This window comes from Anabrus simplex, chromosome 2 (assembly GCF_040414725.1).
Source record: "Anabrus simplex isolate iqAnaSimp1 chromosome 2, ASM4041472v1, whole genome shotgun sequence".
Classification (NCBI taxonomy): Eukaryota; Metazoa; Arthropoda; class Insecta; order Orthoptera; family Tettigoniidae; genus Anabrus; species Anabrus simplex.
This window is the reverse complement of record NC_090266.1, coordinates 311,092,867-311,106,893: the sequence shown is the minus strand read 5'-3', so window position 1 is coordinate 311,106,893 and position 14,027 is coordinate 311,092,867.

The following is a 14,027-nucleotide window of genomic DNA, read 5'->3' as shown; positions in this document are numbered from 1 at the left end:
TGCTCTGTTTTATTTAAGTGACCATTTCGTTTTCAGAACCAGTTTGACAATATTTTAACTGAAAATAATGATGTAACAATATCAGTGTTACCTGGAGTCTTGAATCAAAATGACAAAATAAATGCTTAATACTGCTGATATCTGTCACCACTGTTCAATAATATGTAATTTATGTACAAGAATACAAACATCAATAATTTAAACAATCAGGCAAGTGCACATTTCATGAACAAACCAGTAGTGAAGTTTTAAATCTATAATATATATCAAAAATACATTTTCCTCACATTATTTTGTAGTTTTATTATTATTATTATTATTATTATTATTATTATTATTATTATTATTATTATTATTATTATTATTATTATTATTATTCAAATACCAAAGACTTCAGACCAGTTATTCAGATTATGTATGTAAATTAGCTTCTTGGTTTCTTATCGGATTTCAAATTGTAATACATACATACATAATCATTACAGACTGTTAAGCCTTTCAGCATTCAGTCTGCAAGCCTCTGTGAATTTACTAAATGTCGCCACAATCCTCCATTTGTAACTAGTGATGTGGCCTCATTTAGTTCTATACCTCTTATCTTTAAATTGTTAGAAACTGGGTCTAACCATCGTCGTCTTGGTCTACCTCTACTTCTCTTACTCTCCATGACAGAGTCCATTATTCTCCTAGGTAACCTACTCTCAATTCGCCTCACATGACCCCACCACCTAAGCCGGTTTAAGCGTACAGCTTCATCCAACGAGTTCATTCTTAAATTAGCCTTTATTTCCTCATTCTGAGTACCCTCCTGCAATTGTTCCCACCTGTCTGTACCAGCAATCATTCTCACTACTTTCATGTCTGTTACTTCTAACTTATGAATAGGATATTCTGAGTCCACCCAGCTTTCGCTCCCGTAAAGCAAAGTTGGTCTGAAAACAGACTGATGTAAAGATAGTTTTATCGGGGAGCTGACTTCCTTCTTACAGAATACTGTTGATCGCAACTATGAGCTTTACTACAGCTTGATTCAATCTCAATTACTATATTACCATCCTGGGAGAACACACAACCTAAATACTTGAAATTATCAACCTGTTCTAGCTTTGTATTACCAATCTGACATTCAATTCAGTTGAATTTCTTAATCAGTTTAGTCTTCGAAAGGCTAATTGTCATACCATACTCATTGCACCTATTTTCAAGTTCCAAGATATTAGATTGCAGGCTTTCGGCACAATCTGTCATTAAGACAAAGTCGTCAGCATAGGCCAGACTGCTTACTACATTTCCACCTGACTGACTCCCTCCCTGCCATTTTATACCTTTCAGCAGATGATCCATGTAAACTACGAACAGCAAAGGTGAAAGATTACAGCCTTGTCTAGCCCCTTTAAGTACCCTGAACCAAGAACTCATTCTACTGGCAATTCTCACTGAAGCCCATGATTTATTTTAAAAATCTACCTTTAATTTCATAGTCCCACATTATGGCGAACATCTTTTCCCTCGGTACCCTGTCATATGTTTTCTCTAGATCTACGAAACATAAACACAACTGCCTATTCCTCTTGTAGCATTTTTTAATTACCTCACGCATACTGAAATTCTTATCCTGACTGCCCCTCTGTGGTCTGAAACCACACTGATTTTCATCGAACTTCCTCTCAACGACTGATCACACCCTCCCTTCCAAGACGCCAGTGAATACTTTGCCTGGTATACAATCAATGAGATACCTCGATATATGTTGCAATTCTTCCTGTTCCCTTGCTTATAGATAGGTGCAATTACTGATTTTGTCCAATCTGAAGGTACCTTACCAACACTCCATGCTACCGGGCGAGTTGGCCGTGCGCGTAGAGGCGCGTGGCTGTGAGCTTGCATCCGGGAGATAGTAGGTTCGAATCTCACTATCGGCAGCCCTGAAGATGGTTTTCTGTGGTTTCCCATTTTCACACCAGGCAAATGCTGGGGCTGTACCTTAATTAAGGCCACAGCCGTTTCCTTCCAACTCCTAGGCCTTTCCTATCCCATCGTCACCATAAGACCTATCTGTGTCGGTGCGACATAAAGCCCCTAGCAAAACAAAAAAACAAAAAAAACACTCCATGCTAATCTTATTACTGTGTGAAGCCATTTTATCCCTGCCTTTCCACTATACTTCCCGATTTGAGGTCTGATTTCTTCTATTCCTGCTGCTTTATAACAATGGAGTTTATTTACTATCCTTTCCACTTCAGCAAGAGTAATTTCACCAATATCATTGTCCTCCTCCCCACGAGCTCGGTTGTTTGCAACATCACAAGGAAGATATCCTTTTACGTTGAGATGATGTTCAAAATATTCCTTCCACCTCTCCAGTGATTCCCTGGGATCTATTATGTGTTCACCCGAATTACTCAAAACACTGTTCATTTCCTTTTTCCCTCCCTTGCTAAGATTCTTTATTACTGTCCAGAAAGGTTTCCCTGCTGCTTGACCTAGCCTTTCCAGGTTATTACCAAAATCTTCCCACGACTTTTTTTTGGATTCAGCAAATATTTGTTTCGCTCTGTTTCTTTCATCTACGTACAAATCCCTGTCTGCCTCGGCCCTTGTTTGGAGCCATTTCTGATAAGCCTTCTTGTTACGTTTACAAGCTGCTCTCACTTCATCATTCCACCAAGATGTTCACCTTCTCTCATCTTTTCACACAGTAGTTCCTAGGCATTCCCTTGCTGTTTCCACTACAGCATCCCTGTATGCCCCCATTCTCTTTCTATATCCTGAACCTGCTTACTGTCTACTGTTCGAAACTTCTCACTAATCATATCCATGTAATTCTTTCAAAATTCCTCGTCCTGGAGATTTTCTACCCTTATTCGTTTGCAGACAGATTTCACTTTCTCTACCCTAGGCCTAGAGATACTTCATTCACTACAGATCAGATAGTGGTCTGTATCATCGAAAAATCCCCGGAAAACTCGTACATTCCTAACAGATTTCCTGAATTCGAAGTCTGTTATGTCGCCGGTGGTGAGACGTTAATAACGTGGATGTGATCATTTAATTCTTGTCTTGTCTTTATGCTAAAGCCATTGCAAAAACTAAGGAACATTCAAAGACATTTTCGAGGAAGTCAATGAGATATTTGTTTTGTGAATTTATGTACAGATGTCACCCCACCCTTTGGGAGCTCGGTCACGTTAATTTAAGGTACATGTAAATCAAGGTTATCAACTAGAAGGTTCATATGTCAACCAAGAAAACACCAATTCTAACATCGCAAGTTTCGAAAACCTACACATGGCTAGAAGCAAAGATAAGCAGGATTACCGACATAACAACTAAAGAAAGGATGTGGGAAGCGGACTGGGATCCCTAAGAGGGTGTGATCTTACATGACGTTGTAGGGAAAAAGACGGGCGTGAGGTTACCCTTCAGTCTGCATTTACTGACAAATAAGGAAATTTTAACATAGTTGAATAACAGCATTATAAAATAAAGTAACATGATCAATAACAAAAACAAAGAGGAATCAAACCATGAGGTTCCTATCTATGGTTCTTCAGAAAACCAAAATTGTAATAAAATATTAAGATTACATTTAAGAAAATGGGATCAACTTCTGCAATTTAAATTCACAAGGAAAATTTAACAGGGAATATAAAAATCAATTACATCCATCTTACAAGGAAAGTAGAAAAAGAGATTTACAGATTATTACATATAATTTACAAGGAAAATTGACAGAGGAATTTAAAATTTAATGCAGAGGCCTTTAGAGTTGCTGCCTCCCTAATACATATCAGTGAGAGACGCATAGCTCCAAACTGTGTACACTAAACCGACGCAGGACTACGGGAGGCAACCCCGGATGAAAATTAAATTTTACATTACACAATTGAAAAGGTTAATAAAAGGGAATTGCCTCCAAAAGAAAAGGATATGCCTAGCTGACGAGCTAAGGCATTACAAAACAAAATGGCGAAAACCAGGGACTAAGGTAAACTCCGAAGCAAATAAATTTACATGTTAATTAAAAATTAGAGAAAAGGTAACATGCTTACCCTGAGGTGGCTGGAGCCGCTGACGGGATCACACTCAAAGTGTGTCCGACCGTGAGGACGTATGAAAACCAAAGACACGGACCAGAGCCCTGCTCCTACCGAGGAGCGTAAGGCCAGAAATTGAGAAACACGCAAACAGCCAATCAGGGAAGCTTACTACGATTCGACCCAAAATTTTTGCCAGTGAAGAAGGTCATTATTCCGACCAATTAAAACTAATTACCATATATGGACAACAAATTCTAGAGTTTTCAATTGCGAAATACAGCAATTTCGTTATCGAAGCCTCCACGTGGCAAATACAGGGTGATACAGGGTTGTTTAGCAGATTGCAAGTTACAACTAGCAGAACTACAGGAGATCTCCAATACCAAAATAATTCTTTCTACCAACACTCCTGACGATTAAATAAATATAATTAAATGTCTTTCGTATGAGTTCTGAAAATCTTATGAATATTTTTACATAATTTCACGAAACAAATATTTCAGTGACTTCCTCGAAAATGTCTTTGAATGTCCCTTAGTTTTTGCAATGGCGGTGTTACAAAATTTTAGCATAATGACAAGACAAGAATTAAATGATCACATCCACGTTATTTACGTCTCACCACCGGCGACAGGTTAAGATATAGTCTATTATGGATCTGGTACCCCTAGCCTCCCATGTGTAGCGGTGAATAGCCTTATGCTTGAAGAATGTATTCGTAACTGCTAAACCTATACTAGCACAGAAGTCCAGCAAACGCTTCCCATTCCCATTAGGTTCCATATCTTCCCCACATTTACCAGTCACCCTTTCGTATCCTTTAGTTCTATTTCCAACTCTCGCATTGAAATCGCACATTAGCACTATTCTATCCTTGCTCTTGACCCTGACCACGTTGTCACTCAATGCTTCATAAAACTTGTGAACTTCATCCTCATCTGCACCCTCACATGGTGAATACACTGAGACAGTTCTCGTCCTAATTCCTCCAACTGCCTAATCTACCCATATCATTCGCTCATTTACATGCCTAACAGAAACTATGTTGCGTGCAATGGTATTCCTGATAAAGAGCTGTACCCCATACTCTGCCCTTCCCTTTCTAACACCTGTCAAGTACAATTTATAATCTCCTATCCCTTCCTCATTACCTCCCCTTACCTGAATATCACTTACTCCTAGCACATCCAGATGCATCCTCTTTGCTGACTCAGCCAGTTCTGCTTTCTTTCTTCCATAAGCCCCATTAATCCAGTAATATTGATAGCTCCCCATTGAATTCCATTTTGTTCGTCAAGTTGTTTCCAAGGAGTGGGAGTGGGACTCAGTTACTCCCATAGGTCTGAGGCTTGCTCAAAATGTTCTGAGCTTGGTAAATTCATGAAGCATGATGCTACCCTACTTACACATAGTCCAAGTGAGGATCTCTCCTCTAACGGGTCATGGACCACCGGTGGATTGTATAGTCCTAGCCGCCTCAGCACAAGGAGGGCCATGACTCAGAATATGTCCGAGGTACCCACTCCCATTTCATAGCAACTGGTATCCCCACCCTCAGGACCACTTACTAGGCCACTCAGCCCTTGTCCATGGTTCACGAACTAGGACGTTACTACAGTAACCCAGACCATGAATACTAATAATAATTACAGATAGGATATTTCAGTAGATTGCAAAATATTCCTAGATCTATAGCCACTAGTATGCTTCACATTTTGTTTTTAATGGTGACCTCTTTAAAATGGAAGACCATAAAGTGTGACAAACTAACTGGAAGTCAAATTCACATGAATAAAAGTATGTAAAAGTGGAGTGAACTGCAAGTTCATAAATAAAACAAATCTTAAACGTAATATGGAAATTTATGTGATAGCACATTAGAAGAGTACATTTAAGTGTTTCTTGTATAAGAAATGCCCAATGACCCAAAGGTATCCATTAGTTTCTTTACTATAACAAATTTGTATTTCGAGACTAATCACTTGATCTATTTCATACTGCTTTGTAAAAGCAATGTTTACATGTTTACAGGAATATAAATTAGATTTATATACAAGAAATGTGCAAATATGTAAAAAACAATTAGATTATTTCCCACCACTTCTTCAATCTTATTACAGTGGTGATTCTGTTCAGTTTTGGTGGGTTAAAACTTTCTCGAAACCAGATCAGATAATTATTTCCTCAACCCTGCAATTTTGAGATCAAAATCAAATTTCACTTCATTATTTTTTGCTTTCAAGGCAATGGAGGTTTACTGTTCCTTAATCCAGAGGAGGCAAGATATACTCAAATCTTAGTCTCCTAATCTTGGTCTATTTGAATTATGTTAATGTTATAGTATTAAGTTCGTCGCCATAAGACCTATCTGTGTCGGAGCGACGTAAAGCCCCTAGCAAAAAAAAAAAAAAAAAAAAAAAAAAAAAAAAAAAAAAAAATAGTATTAAGTCATAAATGAGCTCTAATAGATAAGAATCATATCTCATGAGCTAGGACCTTTTATTGAAGATAAGATGGCAATGTACTCTTGAAAGTTAATATACAGTACTCTTACCAATTCCAGACATCTGAAGCTCATATTGGGTTGTTTAAAATAGTAAGTGGTCTGGGCCGAGTAGCTCAGATGGTAGAGCACTGGCCTTCTAACAGCTAGTTGGTAGGTTCAATCCTGGCTCAGTCTGGTGGTATTTGAAGGTGCTCATATATGCCAGCCTCATGTTGTTAGATTTACTGGCGTGTAAAATAAATGCGGAACAAAATTCCAGCACCTTGGCATCTCCATAGACCAGATAGTAGTTAGTGGCACGTAAAACCAATATTATTACTATGAAAATAGGAAGTGTATAATGTGGGAAGGTCAATATCATAGTATACCTCGTAATCTACGTAAGCTTTGAGAATTATTGAAAGCTGAAATAATGTTGTAATATTGGTGTGTGGCCTAAATGTGGGGTGAAAACCTGAATTTTTTTATTTATTTTTGAACACAATCAAAATGTTAACATAAAAGTAAGCCTATCAACATCATAAAGCTGTTTCCCTTCTATCTTCATTACTCCAAGTCAGTGCAACATTTATCTGAGTCTGGCAGTAAAACTGACTGTACACAAGTTGCCCTATTTATGGTAACATTTAATGTATTACTATGACATGTCCAGTGAACATTGTGGGAAAAATAATTTCTCTGTTCAATGCATTTCCAGCAAAGACTGGCATAGAATGATACCAACTCATCTTGAATAGCTCCAGTTGATGTCTTTAATGCTAGGGTAATGGTTGATGAAAACAGTTCGTAAGATTATGCAAAACTTTTGTTAAGGAGCTTATAGAAAAATATTACTGCGATATGTTGGAACAGTTTAACATATGCACGCATGTAGATACTTTAGTAATGTTGCCTTTGCATGAATTCTGTTGTTTTGCTTAGTTCCAGTATAATTTTGAAGCAGGCCTTAGTGTTGATATATGATATAATTTCAAGTCATGGCAGATTTTTTAATGAAATCCATATACTGCAGCTCGAAGCATCCATTTCAGTCAAGAGAAAATAATTCTTATTACTTGTTTTTATTATATTTATGTTCTAAATACAGAAGAGACATCTTTGTATGAGCTTTTGGACTGAGGTAGGATTCGTGAATAGTCTGTTATATTTCTATTCTGTATACCATATTTTATTAAGTGGACTTATTACCAAACGTGATGATTGGAGAACTAGTTTAGTTAGGGTATCTTGCAAAATTTTCTGGGCTGACTTTCCCTTACCTTCCACACTGTCATCTGGATGAAAGGCATATGGTTCAGTCTTTTAAAACAATTGTGATCTGTATTGATGAAACTGCCATTCCTTATAACTCTTACAATATATCTTTTTTTAATCTTGTGCAGTCTGCAAGAGTACAAACAATGATCTTTTTAAAACTGTCTCTCTGACAGAAAATAATCTGTTCCATGAAGGATGTAACCAGACTTATCGAGACTGTATTATTTTCACAGTCTAGAGAATTTAAATCAAGTGCATTCATACCAAAACTTATTTTATATGGGATTGAATTTTGGTTTCTCATCGATGTTACTCTTGCGACAAAGAGAATGTCTTAGTTACTGCTGCTGTAGATAAGTGAAAGAATATTCAAGGCAGTTTGGTTCTGCAAATTGATAGTTTGCAATTTTGTTCCTAAACATAACTTTCAATACAAATGAAGGCAGAAGAGAGTGGTACTAATGGAGGTGAGAATCAAAGCCGTACCTGGGGTGGGGTTCAAACCCCCCCCCCGCCGAAATGAACTTGACAAATATAAACAGTACATACATACTTTAGAAAATTAACACATTAAGTCAAAACTATTATGAAATTAAGGATTTGGAAAATAAACAATTGAATTTAAGTTATAAAATTGTGCCATCTTTAAATGTTTCTCTATGAATATAGTTAACAAATTTACCGAAAAAATAATAATTTGAAAATTGTAATTTTGGTGGCATTTGTTTTTAATTTTTTAAATAGATTTATCTCTATCGTTCAATTATTTACACTTTGGGCAAAGTTTTTCTTGTCTAAAATGGTTTGCATGGGCCTTTTATTAGTGTTGTACAAATACAGAAATTGGAAAACGTAATGTATGATGTTGTCTTAATATTATAAGTGTTCAAATACCTATATATATGAAAAATTATAAGCCTCAAAACTTACGATACATTTTGTCTTCTGTTTTTGACAAATTTGTTACCAGTCCATTTGGATCATGTTTCAGATATACTTAAGAGATGCTTCTACTTTCTTGGCCTTTTTACTAGTTATCTGGGATCACTAGTAATGTAAATTAACCCCCTTTATGGATGATGGGTGCCCTTTATGATGTCAACTCTATGTGGGGGGTAATGTATTTACTATTGCTGTTTCTGTGGTGGTTTGTAATGTGAAGTGTTGTGTGTAGATAAAGAAGTGTATTAGGATTACCACAAACACCCAGCCTGCAAGCTAGAAGAATTAACCAAAATTGTTTAATATCCCCAGCCCGTCCTTGAAACTAACTTGGGGGCGTATGCCAGTATGCTGACCATTCATCCTGGGAGCTGAACTTTCTGATATACTTAAAAGCCTGATATAAACATTCTTAAGAGAATTTTCTATATTTTATATCAAGGAATTCAAATAACTGATTCATTTTTGTTAACACAATATTCAGTTTTGAATGTCAAATTTTTCAGAATCCTACAAGATTTCAGCCCCAAAATAGAAATTGATTATTTTTAAACAGTTCATGGTGGTTCTTAAATATGTACGTCAGTGTGAATTTTCCTTAGAATAATTGAGTTTGGAAAACAGTTACCTGAGTCATTCGATTTATAAAAGGCCAATCCCTGACTCTGAAACACGAAAATAAATGCTCGCACCAACAGATGTAGTACAGATTCAGAGCCACAGAAATTGGTGGAGAAACCTAACAGATGTAAGGCATCTACTTCTAGCACGTACGTTTTTTAGTTATTTTTGTTTTCTCCATCTAATAGGTCAACTTTTCAGTAAATAAATGGAGAAAAGGAGCGACGTTAGTCTAAAATCATATTGGGGCATCACAAGTCTCACCATTGTTTTGTTCTAATTGCCAGTTAACTTTTTAATTGTTTATAGTTATAGTTTGATCATGATACCGCGAGTTACTTATTCTAACAGTTCAACACACCCACTAGTTTTATGGAAACTTATTTCAAAACTACATATAAATCGCTATAATAAATAAACGTTATTATAATTTATTTGTGTGAAGTGTTATATTGTAGGTTGGAGTGTGGGGAAGAATTGATCTTAAACTGATAGTGTGTAACAATATACATACTATGTAAGTAGATGTTAGGAAGTAGTTAACTTTGCTGCATACATTTATACATTTATTCGCCTGCATGACTGATGAAATATTAACCTTTTCTTACTTCTATACGAACAGAAAGGTATAATATTTCACACACAAAAAAGTTTGTATTAGTAAATATATTTAAATCACAAGATTGGCATGAACAAATTATTGTTTACAGCATTATGTTAACAGTCAACATTTGGTACTTACAAAAGGAAAAAAAAAAAGAAAAGAAAAAGGAATTGTCCTCATCTACACCACATTATTTGAAAAATTAATTCATGATATACAGATTTAGTATTATTTATTTACCATAATCCTGAGCAGAAATGTGGACGGTCTAGAAAAAATAAAGGGTGAGCCCCAATGTACATATGAAATCCCTAGACCTTGATGACCGGATGAATGAAGTGAAAATGATAATGTAAATGAATCAAAATATGTGAAATGGCCCCCTATTTCACAAACATTATCCAAACATAAAAATTATATACTTTAATAGTAGTAAATTAAATATATTTTGGCTATGGGTAACTTCACAAATTCAAATATAAAATTTTAAAACAAATTCATGTTTATGCTATGTTTAAAAAAATTGAAAATCTATAGATCCAACTTATAAATTAATGAAATTCATTTATATTATAAATAAGAACAAACTATTAAATATGATACATAGACAGCATTATTTTTAAAATTAACTTAGCTCTTGAAAAACATCTCTACTCATATTTATTTTTCAGGAAAAGTATGTATGTAATGCTATGTACTTTTATGGCTAAAACTGAACAAAAACTGAAATTGAATTCCTTAAGTTATTACATAAAAACAAATGATTGTAGGTATGCTTTTGTTATTTACTTTCACCCTCTTTATAGCACATCTTGAAGTAAACATTTAGATCTATGCCTAGTTTTATTGCAAAGATTTTGAAGAAACGAGTTTCTCAACATCTTTCTCTGTTCTCTTTATTACGGCACTTGGCACAGTATTTTTTTAATATTCTGATTGTGTGTCTAGTGTAGCTCTTCATTCAGTGGATTGACTGAAAAATATAAATTCCACAGACTGTATATTGATCTTGACAGGCATAGTATTGTCCAAGAGTTGCCTCAAGCTTAAATGATGCCGTCGATTCACGCTGTTCTTGGAATAAACATGTCGGAACATATCCAGCGTACGAGTGCAAAGGGTTAAGTAATCACTTTTAATAGCGTACAGAAATATCATGTTATTGAGTCACTACAAGATTTTTTTCAAAAATGTGTTAAATTTGAACATACCTTTTATACTAATTATATTTTAAAAATTGTTCTCCATTTTTAATCAAATGAGAGAATTCTTTGTCTCACGCTGCAAGCTTGCAATCTCCGAAAAACCATAAAAGTAGTTACTATGACATAAAGCCGATAACGTTATTTGCTACTTATCCTGTTGATTTGTATTTTTTTTAAAGTCTTCTCCGTACAGGCCATGAAGGTCCTTGGAGGGGTGGAAGGGAAAGGCTTCCACTTCCACTATCCATAACCTCAGCACTTGATGGAGTAGAGTGGTTATTTCTACACCCAGCTGCAACTAAAAATATAGCGTTTTTATTTCCTTTAAGACTAAGTTCAGCAATGCAACATCAGTCTTTGTAGCGTAACTGTTCGCACTATTAGCTGCAATTATCAGGAGCCCTGGTTCAAATCCTGGTACTGCCAGACATTTAATAATAGCTGGAGGGCTAGTCATCATCATCATCATCATCATCATCATCATCATCATCATCATCATCATAAATTCCTTCCAGCAACCTGGGTAGGATGTTTAAGAACAATATGCCTCCATTTATTATGATCCTGCTATGCTTCTTTTCTCTCTAGGGCATCCCATATTTCTCCTCTCTTCTCTAGCTCTTCTCTTATCTGTTCTAACCTTTTTCTAGGACGTCCAATTGGTCTTCATCCTGACACGATCTTTTCAAAATACTTCCTTGGTGTTCGAGTTGCCTGCATCTGCTTAACGTGTCCTTGCCACTTCAGCGTTGTAACACTCAGGAGGGCTGGTATGAGGTTAAAATGGTACATGCATCTCACCTCCATTGCGATAGTGTCTGAAAAGAGCTCCACCACATTAGGATGGGAAACGAGTTTTGTCCAGCTCTATGGCTGAATGTTTAGCATGTTGGCCATCGATCCAAGGAGTTCCAGGTTCTATTTCTGACCTGGTCGATGATTTTAACCTTCATTGGTTACTTCTTCTGGTGTGGGGGCTGGGTGTTTGTGCCGTTTTCAGTATTAAAATTCATCGTAGGTAGGGCGCCATCCTAAGAGATGTGCAGGTTAGTGATGGGACATTCGATTCATTTTACTGAATCGATTCATTTGATTCCGTTCACGTTACTGAATCGATACAGTGATCCGATTCACGGCTCACTGGTCACCGCTCCTACTGCATCTATGTAGTATGTGCTGGTAAGACAGCAGCAACAGCATTCAGTGCTCGCAGCTGCCATCTGGTCTTCGTACTATGAACTACTTTCTTAGAAAAAAAATGCTAGTCACTCTAATACATCGAAGGTTTCCGGCGACGCAGGGTGGGAAAGGTTAGGATTAGGAAGGTAGCAGCCATGACCTGAATTAAGGTACAGTCCCAGCATTTCCTGGTGTGAAAATGGGGAAACTACGGAAAAACCATCTTAACGGCTGCCGACGGTGGGATTCGAACCCACCATCCCCCGAATGCAAGCGCATAGCCACGCGATATTAACCGCACGACAACTCGCTCAGTCATTTTTTTTAAAAAAAGTATTTTTCTATCAGCTGCGGATTTTTTTTAATAGTCATATTTTGTATAGGCTACCCGAGATGTACAGTAGCCCGCTGGTTTTCTGATTCAACATACTGTTATTGCGTCTGTCCACATATGATTGAAGTCTTGTGCAACGATGTGACATATGAACTGAGAGAATACTGAGCCGTTCTTCCCAATATAAAACAGGTACTTTTGAGTGGTCATGAGCATGACTCATAGTCATAGGGCAGGCTAGAGTCGAGTTTAATTGTCAAATGTCAACTAAGTTATAATACTAAGATTCATTAAACTAATAAATAGTATAACCTAATAGCCTACCTACTTACTAGCTACTTCAGAATTATGTTGTGACTACCTTTTTAACACTGCAAATAAATCCATCTATTATTTAAACCTCCCTGTAAGAAGAGGACAGTGAATGCAAATGGGTATTATTTTCAAATGAGCTGAGCTCGAGAGTCCATTATAGCATACGATTCTTTCAGTGTAGCATGGCTCACTGTATGCCTCGCTGCAGTGAGCCGATAAGGAGCCGTGTGTATCTTGTGTCTCACTGAGCCGCACTCGTTCACGATTCTTTCGATGTGCCATGGCTCACTGTATGTGTCGCTGCAGCGGAAGCTCGGCTCTCCGCGTGTCCAGTGAGCCGATAAGGAGCCGTGTGTATCATGTGTCTCACTGAGCCGCGCTCGTTCGCGATTCTTTCGATGTGCCATGATTCACTGATTCACTGTCTCGCTGCAGCGGAAGCTCGGCTCCCCGGCAATGTCCAGTGAGTGCGCCACTCAGCACTGTCCGCTGGGAGTAAGCTGAATCATGTGCCGTGAGCTCGCCATTCCTGTGAATCGATTCACTCGGACACTTGAATGAATCGATACACTGCTTCGAATCATACATTCAGTAGCCAACACTAGTGCAGGTTGCCTATATGGCGTCAACTCAAAACATCTCTCCGTAAGCCACATGCCATTTTCATTATTATTATTATTATTATTATTATTATTATTATTATTATTATTATTATTATTGCTTCCCTGCTTGTACCTCTTTCATTGGCATTAGTGATATTTACTTTCACTACTTCCCCCTTAATTCACATTGAGCAATGGGCAGTCAAAGATATTATTAGAGATGAGAATTATAGGCACTAAAAGCAGTTAAAATAGGCAGGCATAGAGGCTCTTAAATTAGCCAAAATAGGCATGAAAAAATACTTATAATTTAATAACACACTCAGTTACTATAAAAGGAATTTACAACAAGCAACTTTTCAACGTTTTCCGGTAACAATCTTGTTCTCCTGTCAGGCAGAATGTTTTGTATTGAGAGAAAG